General features: G+C 37.8%; 1 protein-coding gene and 1 pseudogene across 1 annotated transcript in view; one reads left to right on the forward strand and one right to left on the reverse strand.

Annotated features, from left to right (window-relative positions):
• CNTNAP2 (contactin associated protein 2) overlaps positions 1-12,638 on the forward strand; it is a 1,879,707-nt gene that overhangs the window by 185,348 nt on the left and 1,681,721 nt on the right. The gene's annotated exons all lie outside the window — the stretch shown is intronic.
• LOC118543487 (KAT8 regulatory NSL complex subunit 2 pseudogene) lies at positions 9,626-10,419 on the reverse strand (annotated as a pseudogene).

A 12,638-nucleotide genomic window follows, 5' to 3' on the forward strand; every position in this document is an offset into this window, starting at 1 on the left:
ACACTGGGCAGATATTACTAATATAAATTAGACTCACCACCGTCCCAGTCCTAAACTCTCAGCTGGTCGAGAGCTTGAACCAAATAAAGAATCGGAGCTTCCTGAAATCAAAAGCTCTGGTAGAGGTCATCTTGTCAAGCTTCTGAATCTTTATTCTGTCATTAATCTTATGGGTCTAATTGATAATGGGTCCCATTGGTAATGCTCTGGAATATTTTTCCCGGATTGGCAATTCCTAGTTTTCCAAAACACACAAAATTATTTATCTCTACTAAGTTGCCCGTCAGCATCAGCTTTTCTTCTTTGTTTTGTGGTAAAATACTGTAGGCCTACGATAGGAAATTCTTTTACCTTGAGCATCAGAGGTACTGCAAGTCTGCCCCTGAAGCACTTATCGCAAGATGGCAGACTTTTATTCATGACTTTGGGAGAATAACACAATTCTGTGGCCTTTCAGAGGTGGCTCAGGGATCTGGAGATGAGATGAACTGTGGCTACTAAAGCCATAGATTTATTAGCAATATATAGTCTCTTTTCCACACTGGCTCTCAATAGTCATGAAGCAACAGAAACCTTGATTACAGCAAAACCAACACAATCTTAGTTAAAATTAAACCCAGCTAGGATTCTGAACGTCTCTTCTAACCAATCCTTTGGTGTTCCCTCAAATGTTAATTAATTGGTTCAGAAGATCTCTTTTGAAAACTTTTTCTGGCATGTGTAGCTCTTTTCTTGTTCATGCTGTTAATTGTCACTGTATACATTAAAGTCATGCATCTTTGGAATCACATGTTTGTTCCCACTTTCCTTTCAATATATTAAGATTATCTGCCTTTTATCTGCTCTCAGTAGGAATATTAACAGATTGGTCTTTATATCTTCTTGTCTCATTAGCACCACGCAAAATAGATATTAACCAAGATAATAAGTTCTTTTTAATTTCTTCTTTTCATAATTAAAATATTACATAATGGGGGTGCCTGGGTGGCTCAGTCGCTTGAGTGTCCAACTCTGGATTTCAGCACAGGTCATGATCTCAGCCTGAGATCAAGCCCCACACCTGCTTCCATGCTCAGCATGGAGTCTGCTTGAGATTCTCCCTCTTCCTCTGCCCCTCCCCCCCACTTGCGCTTTCTCTAAATAAATAAATAAATAAAGTCTTTTAAAAAATACATTATGGATTTTCAATATAAAAAAAGTTGAATGATGGAATGAATTCCTGTGTATCCATTAATTAGTTTCAAAATAATCTTGAACTCATTCCCCCTACCTTAATTTTGTTGTTGCTTTGATAGAGAATTTTCAAATATGGCTGAGATTGAAATCATAGTATATTATTTTTCTATTGCTGCATAACAAAATGCCACAAAGCCTGGACCTTTAGTCAAAGGGTTTGCCTGATTAGGTCAGGCCCATCCAAGATAATTTCCCTCTTGATAAATTCAGAGTCAACTACCAAGGGTTCCATATTACATCTAAAAAATCTCTTCACCTTTGCCAGATTCTATTTGCTAGAATTGAGTTGCAGTTTCTTTCAGCATTCTAGGTAAGGTGCTAGAAACAGGGATTACAAACAGGAATCTCAGGGGTAGGGATCATGGAGCTCATCTTAGAATTTTGTAGACCACACATGGCCTAACTCAGCAACAGCCTTTTACCCCAAATAGTATTTCTCATTTCTGTGGGTTTTTTTTTTATTATTTCTTGAAATACATGTGACGTAACGAAGAAGGAAAGAAAAACTAACTGCAAACTTGTACAGGTATGAAAAATTTCAAGTATATGAAAGGAAGACTTGGGATTAAAAGAATTGAGAAAATAAAATAAGTTTACTCGAAAAGGAGTTGTAACAACACTTGATTTCAGAAGAACTGACCCATCAAATAAAATACAAAATGTGTATTTAAAGGAAATAATGAAAAATTATTAAGATTACCAAATTAGCATTACTTTAAAAGTTTTTTATGTGGGTTTTATATTTACGTTTTTTTTTTAATTTTTATCAACGTGTAAGAAATTTAAGATGGAACAAATGTTTTGTACATGATTCGCATTAAATTGCCATTAACTAAATGATGCCTATTGATTTTTTAGAGCTCTAAGTAAAATAGAAATTCTTAGCTTATCAGTGTCTTAGAAAAATCACTTGCTTCATTAAAAAAACTTCACTGAACCTCTCTTTTTTTAAATTTGTTTTTTTTTTCCTTGTACCTCAGGTATAGACTGTTGAATAAATCATAATTTTTATTATAACACAAAATGTGATTCCTGTTTATTGTTTTAGCTTACTTTATATTCTTTGTCAGTTGAAAGGCTCCCAAATTATTTGTCTTGGCTGTCAGCATTATCTAAGTTTTTCTGAACTTAGTTACTGTGGTGTCAATGAGTAAGGAATATTGTTTTCTAAAGTGGCATTTTATTGTGTTTGTTATGGGGCATCTGATGTTAATCATCATCTCTATTCCCCTCCATGAAAGCTATAATAAAATCTGTATCACTTTCTTAGGCTTAAAACAAGTTAATTTACTTGAAAGGAGTTAAAGGAACTTGCCAAACATCAGTCTTTCTTGATGAGTGTAAAAAAGAGCCAGTATATGCAGAGGAAAGTGAGACTTCACAAGATTAAGTACACTTTCAAGGTCACAGAACCAGGAACTGGCAGACTTGGGGCTCCAATAAAGAATTCCAAAGTCCATATTTTGAACCAGTTTTTAGGGTTTTGTTTTGTTTCACATCACATTAATGGTGTGTTCTTTGTTTTTCCATATATGTTGTGTGGTATTCATTATGTAACAGTATCACAATTTTTCAATTGAAATATTTTATTTTTAGTTTTTGTATAAATGTAGCTAGAATTAGAAAGACTGAACAAAATCATAATTTTTTAATAGTTGTAAAACTGTTCCTTTCAGAATAGTCTCCTATAGATTTTGCATACTTTTTCCCACAAAGCTGTAATTGATTTAAAAAAATTGAAGCCAATTCTTAAATAATTAACTTTTTAGTCTGTGTCCTTATGCCTTTTGTTGTCTTAAATATGTAAAATCTCCAATCTTTCAAAGGAGGTTTGATTTTTACAAATGAATGTAGAACTCATTAAGAACAGATATGGTAGATGAAATCTATAATCAAGATGAATAATAAATTGGTTTTTTTCTTCAGAACTACTTCATCATCATTAGAACATGGTTAACTCCTGTAGTGCCATAAAGAGTATGTATAATCTGTAAAATGTCTATAAAACTATCCTCATATTTGAGGGGCTAATTATAAATAATGACAACTGATATCAAAGAAAAAAATCTACATAATCTCAGACTTTTGATAAATGTAATTCTCCCATATGAGAAGTATTTTAATAATTTATGATGTTTGCATTTTATTTTCAAATCTTACTTGAATTACACTGTGCATAATTTAACGTTTTTCCCGAATTCAGTTTTTTTCTCCAAATCCTTGAAAGATCAAGACAAATGTCTAATCTCTACTAATTCTCAAATTTTGTGACAAATTCATCCAGTAAATACTCTTCATGTTAATTTTTTCTTTGAACTCAGTGTTTTTATTTAAATTTATTTTTTTATTATTTATTTATTTTTTTTAAAGATTTTATTTATTTATTTGAGACAGAGAGAATGAGAGAGAGAGAGAGAGCACATGAGATGGGGGAGGGTCAGAGGGAGAAGCAGGCTCCCTGCCGAGCAGGGAGCCCGATGCGGGACTCGATCCAGGGACTCCAGGATCATGACCTGAGCCGAAGGCAGTCGCTTAACCAACTGAGCCACCCAGGCGCCCCTTAAATTTATTTTTTTAAAGATATTATTTATTTGTTTGAGAGAGAGTGAGCAAGAGAGAGCAGGAGCGAGGGGAGGGGCAAAGGGAGAGGGAGAAGCAGACTCCCGGCTGAGCAGGGAGCCCTGTGCAGGGCTTGAGCCCAGGACACCGGGATCATGACCTGAGCCAAAGGCAGACTTTTCTCAAACTAACAATTCATTGGAATGCATCAAATAGCTGACCCCTTCAAAAATTTCATTGGTTTTAGGAATAATTATCACTTCATATATAAGTGAGGAATTTTCTCTTATCTTCTGAGAAGTTTTTCTTTTTCTTTGCCAATCAGATACTTTTTACTTAATTTTGTTCTCTGTAAGCTTTATGCAGGTCTATGTGTATATTCCATTAAAAGAAATTAAACTTTACACCAATCTAGTATTATTTTTTCATCTAAAGTTCTTCTATCCCAGAATCAGTAGAGAACCTCCACAAATTATCACATCTTCCATTTATCACTTGCATCTTTGTCTTCATGCTTTGATATTTTTCTGCTTACTATTGAAGAATGTCCCTGTGCTCAGTGAATGCTCAGTCTCTTCTTTGCTCCCTTATAAGGCATTATAGCTCAAGTCCTCCCTCTCAGTCTCTCTAGTGGAAAATTCTGTCAGCATACACACGTTTTTTGTTTTTTTTTTCAATAGGCACACGTAACCATGAAATCACCTCATCTTCAAAATAATAACAACCAAAACGTGCTTGACTCCAATCTTAGGGCAGATATTTTCTTATTTCTCCTGAACATCTACAGCAAAATCCTTCAAAAGACTCCTTGGTACTTAGCTTTTTAATTCTTCCTCTTTCATTTGAAAAAAAAAAATCACCTTTATTAGGCTTTTATCCTCAGCTTTCTACAAAACTGTTCTTGTCAATGCCACAGGTATTAACACTTCCGCCTCATTGGTAAGTTCAATACTGAATTCTCCGTTTTCATCTTTCTTGACCCATCAGCAGGTCTTGGCATGGTTGGACATTTCTTCACCCCTGAAACAACTTCTGCATGTGGCTTCAGATAGTGCTTGATCTCGATTTCCCTGCTTCGGAATGGATCACTCCTTATCCTTTTCCTGGCGTCCTTAGCCTCAAATAGTTGAAATGCCATACTTCTCAATCTTTGGGTCTCTCCTCTATCTACATTCATGGACTCCATACAGTTTTGTTTTTAAAATCATGCATAGGTTGATGATTTCCCAAATTTATATCTCTGCTCCTGACCTCTCTTGAAAAGTCCAGACTTATATCCCAGCTACTTATGTGATATCGCCACTTACAGAGATATCTAATAGGCACTTTATTATTAAAATGTTCAAGTCCAAGATTTTTGTTCTTTAAAAATCTGCCCCATTCACAGTGTTTGCCATATTGATTCATAGCAGCTCCATCCCTTCTGTTCTTCAGGTTCTAAATATCCACATTCAAACCATCCTTTCTCTACCCTGAGTAGGTAGCTACCACTTAGCCCCTCCGCTGCTACCACCCTGGACCGACACATGACCATCTCTTGCCCATGATATTTCCATCCTCTGCACGGTAATCCTGACATTTCTAATTTCACTCTATGTTCAAAACAGCAGCGACAGTGATTCTTCATACGCTAAGTGTTAGATCATGTCCTGCTTTTCTGAAAACTTACCAATGGCTTTCTGTTACACTCAAAGTAAAAGCCAAAGACCTCTCAGTGAAAACACAATAAAGTTACTCAAGATTTGAGTAAAAATAGTACCCATGTTAGAAATGTGAAAGTCTGGCATCAATTAATGTGAAAAGAGATGCTAGAATACCTGGAGAATAATATATGTGAACATTGTAATGCAGGGTCAGTGAAGAGCTGGTTCTCCATTTTTATGGTGACCACTACTAATTGGAATGGATTTAAAATTTAGCAAAGACTCTATCTGAACTCCTAAGTGTAGATTGTTAAGGGAGGCAGACGAGCTTTCTTTCTGGGCGGCTGTGTGGAGTTGTGCCTGACTGAGATGGACTTTGTGTATGGATGAGAAAGCTCATTTAAGAATAAAAGCCAAGGGTGCCTGGGTGGCTCAGATGGTTAAGCATTTGCCTTCGGCTCAGGTCATGATCGCAGGGTCCTGGGATCGCCCATCAGGCTCCCTACTCAGTGGGGAGCCTGCTTCTCCCTCTCCCTCTGCTGCTCCCCCTGCTTGTGTTCCTCTGCCCCACCCCCACTCCCTCTCCGAGTAAGATAAATAAAATCTTAAAAAAAAAAGAGTAAAATCCAAAGCCCTCACAGTGACCTACAGGTTCTACCGTCCTGGGCCCTCTACTCCTCTGATGACATCTTGCAGTACTCTGACACAGTCACTCAACTCTGCCCAGAAGGGATTTCTAACTATTCCTCAAACATATTTCTGCTCCATTTGCTGTTTCCTCTGCCTAGATTACCTTTTCCACTGCTTTCTGCATGAAGACCTCCCTCAACCCCTTCACGACCTTGCTCAAATATCATCACTTCAGTGGTGTATTCCCAGACGGATATTTAAAATTGCTAGCCCTCCATGGGGCGCCTGGGTGGTGCAGTCGGTTAAACGTCTGCTCTTGGTTTCCCCTCAGGTCACGATTTCAGGGTTATGGGATCGAGCCCCATGTCCAGCAGCACGCTCAGTGGACAATCTGCTTGAGATTCTCTCTCTCTCCTCCACTGTCTCTGCCCCTCCCCCGGCACTTTCTCTCTCCCTCTCTCTCTCGAATAAATAAATAAATCTTAATAAATAAATAAATGTATAAGTAAAATTGCTAGCCCCCTGCCCTGCCTCTGCCACCATGACTTTACCCATTTTCTACTCTAGGTTTATTTAGCTTTTCCCCACCTCTAAGGTGTGTATGTTTTAATTATGTATGTATTATCTATCTAGCCCCCATTAGTTTATGAGATCCATTAGGCAGGAACTTTTATATTTTATCTACTAGTACATATTTATTGCTTAAGACATTAAGTCTCATATATTAAATTCTAAATAAATATGTGTTGAGTGAGTTTATATTGATCATTTGTTTTAGTGCCTATGTGAAGAATATACAGAGGTTTATTTACCAAACTGCTGACATCCCAACTAGCTGGCAACCCTAAAAAGTCTTTCTGCAAAAATATGTTTCTTTTCATAGTTACAAGCCACACAGAAACTTAGTATCCACTTTCCTCTAGGATATTCTTGTGAATTGGTGTGTGCAAGGATGAAAATTCATTAATCAGTTTAACCATTTTTGCATATTTTCACAAAACATGTGGGCTGGGTTTCAGGTATTCATTCTACAGTTACTTAGCACACTACTTTGCTGTGGTAATTCTGGCAGATTTTTTGCTGTCTTATAAGTTTTTATCAACATTTTCTGATTGTGTCTTCCCACTGAGGCATTTTGAAAATTTCCTTACATTACAACTAAGCATGGCAGTCTAACTGATCAGCAATCTGCATGTCAACAGTAGAGTATATGCTCATACACCTAAAAAAATTCTTAGCTGCATTGGGGTAGAAGAATGTATTGCAACCTGTTAGGTTATTATTACTTATTTTAAATAATTATAATAATAAAATGATAGGCTCTTCTATAGGATAGTTATAATTATTGGTGTCTATGAATGAGAAAATATATACCAACAGAAAGTTTATTTAAATTGATTTACAGTTTAAATTATACTTTATTAATTGCAAAGCCAACTGCATGTGTTTAAAGACATGGCTATCATAATTGGTAATATTTATTCACATTAGCTATCTTGTGCTAAACCCTTTACATATACTGCTACTTTCAGTTGAGGAAATTGACTTTGGCCTAGAAGTTCAGTAACTAGCCCGGGATAATGCAGCTAGTAATGGTGAACCAGAATATGGACTCACATATGTCTCCAAAGTCCTGACTTCTAACCATCCTGGAGAGAGAAAGTGAAGGGGAGGGAAGATTGGCTACCACCTTGTAGCCCCGGTGCTATGACCCTTTAGATCAGGTGAGAATATTTGTGAAAAATACTCATTCTTGGGGCGTCTGGGTGGCTCAGTTGGTTAAGTGTCTGCCTTCAGCTCAGGTCATGATCTCAAGGTCCTGGGATCAAGCCCCGAATCGGGCTCCCTGCTCCGCGGGGAGTCTGCTTCTCCTCTCCCTCTGCCGCTCCCCCTGCTGGTGCTCTCTCACTTGCTAGCTCTCTGACAAATAAATAAAATCTTTAAAAAAAATACTCTTTCTTAAGGTAAGTTCTGGTGCTGGTTGAGGCATAATTACACATAGTACAATAACCCTCCACCGTTTGTCTGCACATTTAGATGGCTGTTCTCGCAGAGGAAAGATTGATGCTAGAGGTCAGAAAAACCTGTTCTTGTCTGGTTTTTGTCACCCACCAGTTATGTGACCTTGGACCAGAGACATATGGCTGTAAGATTTAGATTATACGTATAGAAATAAGTATAATGTTCCCAGCTTGATCTACTTCTCAGGGCTTTCTAGATTTAAGTGAAAATGTACTTTATAATATCTAAATATAAGGCATTCTAATTGTTAATATCATTGTAGCTACAGGTATATTTCATTCTTCAGTTCATATTTTATTAGTCTTTTAAGGAATCACATGATGTTCTTATATTGAGTGGGCAACCTGGTCTCTTTCTTAACAGATTCAATTTCAGATCATTAAGGAGGAGAAAGAAATTGAGCTGTGCCTTTGGGCATATTCTGGCCAAGTAAAAAGTGGCATGATTTCAGTGGGGTAAGGAGGAAAATATGAGACACATCAGTGGCATAAATTTATATTTGGAAAAAAAGGATCCATGGAATGGTGTAGCAAGCAGGACTGGCAATAGTCACGGTCTACGGAGTTGACTGTGTGTGGTAATTTTATTGCATATTCAACTGTACAGTATTAACTGGGTCTCAGAGGACATGTGTGATTTCTAAAAATAAGTACAGTCAGAATGCACTTGTAGTTTTAAAATGTTTTCCTGCTTTGTTCAAATTCCATATACATCAAAACAAATAAGCCTTGTCAACCCTGTGTTTTCTTTATCCACTCTTCAATTCTTCTTTACTTATAAGGAAATCAGAATGTAGTTTACATTGCAAACTTAAACAAGATGATAATTTAAATATGCAAAAGCTTGATTTAAGCAATAGCCAAGCACATAGAAATTTATTTTTGTTTAATAGATTTATGTCTAATTAGCTGACCAATGGGGGGTAATGTTAATAGTGCCAGATAACTGAAGTAAATGTTATTTAACAGCACGGGGTTCCAATAACACAGGAGCAACCTTCTAGGCATTATATCATCCAAGCCCAGGAAGCTCCCCCATGGTGGCAGCCCTGCATTATTTAAAATCAGTTCATCATGTTCCTCATGAGGATTGGCCACCTTTCAAAACCCTCTCTGGTCATGAGCTATTTGTGCCTGCTTTGTGATAATAAATCTCTCCTGTAATCTCTAAAACTCATGCAGATGGTGTCCGGAGATTCTATTAGAAAAGAATGCAGAAGAATTCTGCTCCCTGTTTAATCCCTAATTAAATAAAATTAGATTGTATAATTACATAAATTTACAGTGTCCACAATACCTTTATCAAATATCTTTTTATTTTACAGTGTATTTCTTGTTGTCTTATTCAAGCAGGGTTTTTTGACATTTTCGTAACATTTTAACATTTAATAGAAACTATATACATTAATTTTTTATTGTATCTTACATAAGATAGCCCCTACAGAAATTTACATAGGTTAGAAGCACAATGGATGGTTAAAGAAGGCCCAGTCCTATGGGCTGTTCTCAGAGTCAGAGTTCACTGGGAGGAGGGGTTCAGACTACCCAATTAGGTGAGAGGTGAAGACAGAGTAAACACAGGCACAGCCTCTGACTGAAACAAATTGTATGAGCCCATTGGGCAGCACCATCTGTGGCCAGTATTCGGCGTTCCTTCAGCTGCCTATGTAATAAGGCTTCCCCTCCATAGTGCTGATCATACTGTGGACGACATTTTAGATGCTTTAAGTTTTCTCCTTCTTTGGCCAAAAGTCCCTCTGGACCAATGAAAGGACTACTACCTAGAGCCTCATGTTCCACTTTGTGATTATGTAAAAAAACATGCTGAAGTCAATTAAATCGATGTACAAAGATTGCAAACGAATTAGCTTCTCACACATAATCGGGGCAACTTTTGCTGGTGTGTAGGCACCAGCATGTCCAGAATTCATCCGGCTTCACTGTGGCTACTTTCTGGAGACTGAGACCCCAGTTCTGTCTTAGCATAAGAGCTCATCTGGCCCAAGAATGTGTCACCCATAGGCCCTGAACTGGTCTTCTTCATTTGAGCATGAAATGCCAGGGCATTCCTATGGACATGTTCAGCACCGAAAGACACCCCATCATTCTTCTCAAGTTTTGGAGCAGCACTGGGAGATCTTTTTCCATTCTTCATCAATATATAAGTACACTGCCTGAAGGGTGCATTCTTGTCTCAAGGATATGCTTGAGACGAGGTTGCAAGCACGGGTGATGAGTGAATGAACAAGACAGGGTCTCCTGGGACCTTGGGCACTGGGGTGATCCTCCCCCGATTGGTTGGCAAGACGTGGAATCAGAATCCTGTTCATACCAAAACCTCTGCCACTGCCCTGCGCTACGCCGCTAGCCCTCTGGCCGTGCTAGCCACTTCTCTCTTGGATGCAGTTAGTTGGTTTTAACTCTTGGGCATGTTGTTGGTGGAGGGGCAAACAGAAATACATGTTCATCAAACTAGAACTCTTTCCACTTTTTTTCATTCTCCCTTTGGGTTTCTTGAGTTCTCTATTTTTTATGAGCGTTGCTTTCGTCTTTGTACAATGCAGTGACAAGGGGATATCAATGTCCTTGCTCTTACAGCAAGTCAATAATTAGTCTCTTAACTGTATATTTCAAACAAGAGAAATGACCCTTTCTAGCTGAAAGTCTCAATCGAGGAGACATATGCACGTAAACACAAACATAGGAACATACACACACACATTACAGAGTTTTGTAAAATTAAATGCTATTTTATTTTCTGGGCAGCTCTATCCATTGACATCAGATGGATTATGTCTCAAAGTCTACATTCTTGTTTGAAAACCTTCCACAGGAGATTCTGGGATTATACTCTGAGTTTATAATTCTAACAGTCTATGCATGTAGAATGCAAGTTCCTGACATCTAACTGCTAAGATACTGGTTACCAGCCTTTAGCCTGGAGCTGACAGAGCCTTGAAACTCTATCTCCCTATCTCATCTCCCTGTTGCTTACTAATTAATAGCCGCAAGGTTTCACCAGACATAACTGGCCTCCGGGTACCTCCCTCTTCCTTTGAGGTGTGAAGAGGTGCTCACTTCCTGATCCCAGCTCTGACAAGAGGAACATTCTGTCTCAGAAACATTCACATGAAAAAAAAGAAAGGATTAAGAGAGGGGGGAATGAATGGGAGGCCCGAATGAACCAGGTCATAAAACAATAAATTAAATATATCTAATGCCAGATTATTCCAAAAATAATTATAACTGTGTATTTAGAAACTATGAGTTAAGGAGTTGAAAGACATATCGTTTTATTTTTAGGTATTTGGATAACTTCAATAGTAGCTACCTTTAAAGCAATGAACTAATGACAGTTGATACAAAGTGTATTCTTTGACCTCTAATTTGCCAAAAAAAAAAAGGATGAAATAATTATTAAGATAGGAAAATATGCAAAATGGGTAAATATGCCAATTTCTTTTTATTATTTCATTTATTTTATCCAAACTGCATAATTAGAGATTCTCTATAGAGTTTGTATGTGGGACTGAAATCAGTGTTTCTTTCTTTTTTTTTTTTAAAGATTTTATTTATTTATTTGACAGAGATAGAGAGAGAGAGAGCACAAGTAGGCAGAGAGGCAGGCAGAGGGAGAGGGAGAAGCAGGCTCTCCGCTGAGCAGGGAGCCCGATGCAGGACTCGATCCCAGGACCCTGGGATCATGACCTGAGCTGAAGGCAGCCGCTTAACCAACTGAGCCACCCAGGCACCCTGAAATCAATGTTTCATACACAACATCGATTCCTATGGGTTTTCAACTTTACTAGGTCTTGTCAAGGGTCTCCTTCTCCCTTCGAACACATGCTGCACGCACACACACACACACACACACACACACACACACACACTTCTTAAAAATAAAATTACTTTCAGTTTTACCTTAAACTCCTAAGCATGACAACTTGGGAGCCCACTGTAAGTGACATTTCTCCAGGTCACTGCTTATGGTTACAGCTTCTGCACAGAAAATTGTTCTGCCATGTTTTCCCTCAGCTCATCAAGCACAGCTTCCTGTCTTGCAAAAACAAATGCAATGATGGAGGTCATTATAACAGCTTGTTCAATGTAAGCAAAACTGAGTTTCTTAGAACACCACTTGACTAAAGATCAGACGCTTGGGCTCAGTCTGGGAAAAAGAATAATATTGACGGGTTACAGACCTGTGGAGTCTAATGAAAGAAAGATCAAAAGAAATCATTACAGCTGGATTATGAATGTTGAGAAAAGATAGTATTAATGTGTACAGAGTTTTAATAACAGCAAGCTAAAGATTTGTTGATTAGAGTTCATTTTTTATAGAGTATTACCAACCTTAAAAGAATGGCCTTTTTTCATCCCCCCTCCAAAAAGAGACAACCTTAAATAATGATGCTTCAACTGAACTCTAAACGTGCACTGAACTGCAAGTGATTGTACGTTAAAAAACAGACCCTACAAGTGTGTGAAAGGAAGACAGTGGTTTATCCTCCTCTCTCCTTGGGTGATGGGGCCAGTGTGGTAGTTGGTG

Source organism: Halichoerus grypus, chromosome 12, assembly GCF_964656455.1.
Source record: "Halichoerus grypus chromosome 12, mHalGry1.hap1.1, whole genome shotgun sequence".
Lineage (NCBI taxonomy): Eukaryota > Metazoa > Chordata > Mammalia > Carnivora > Phocidae > Halichoerus > Halichoerus grypus.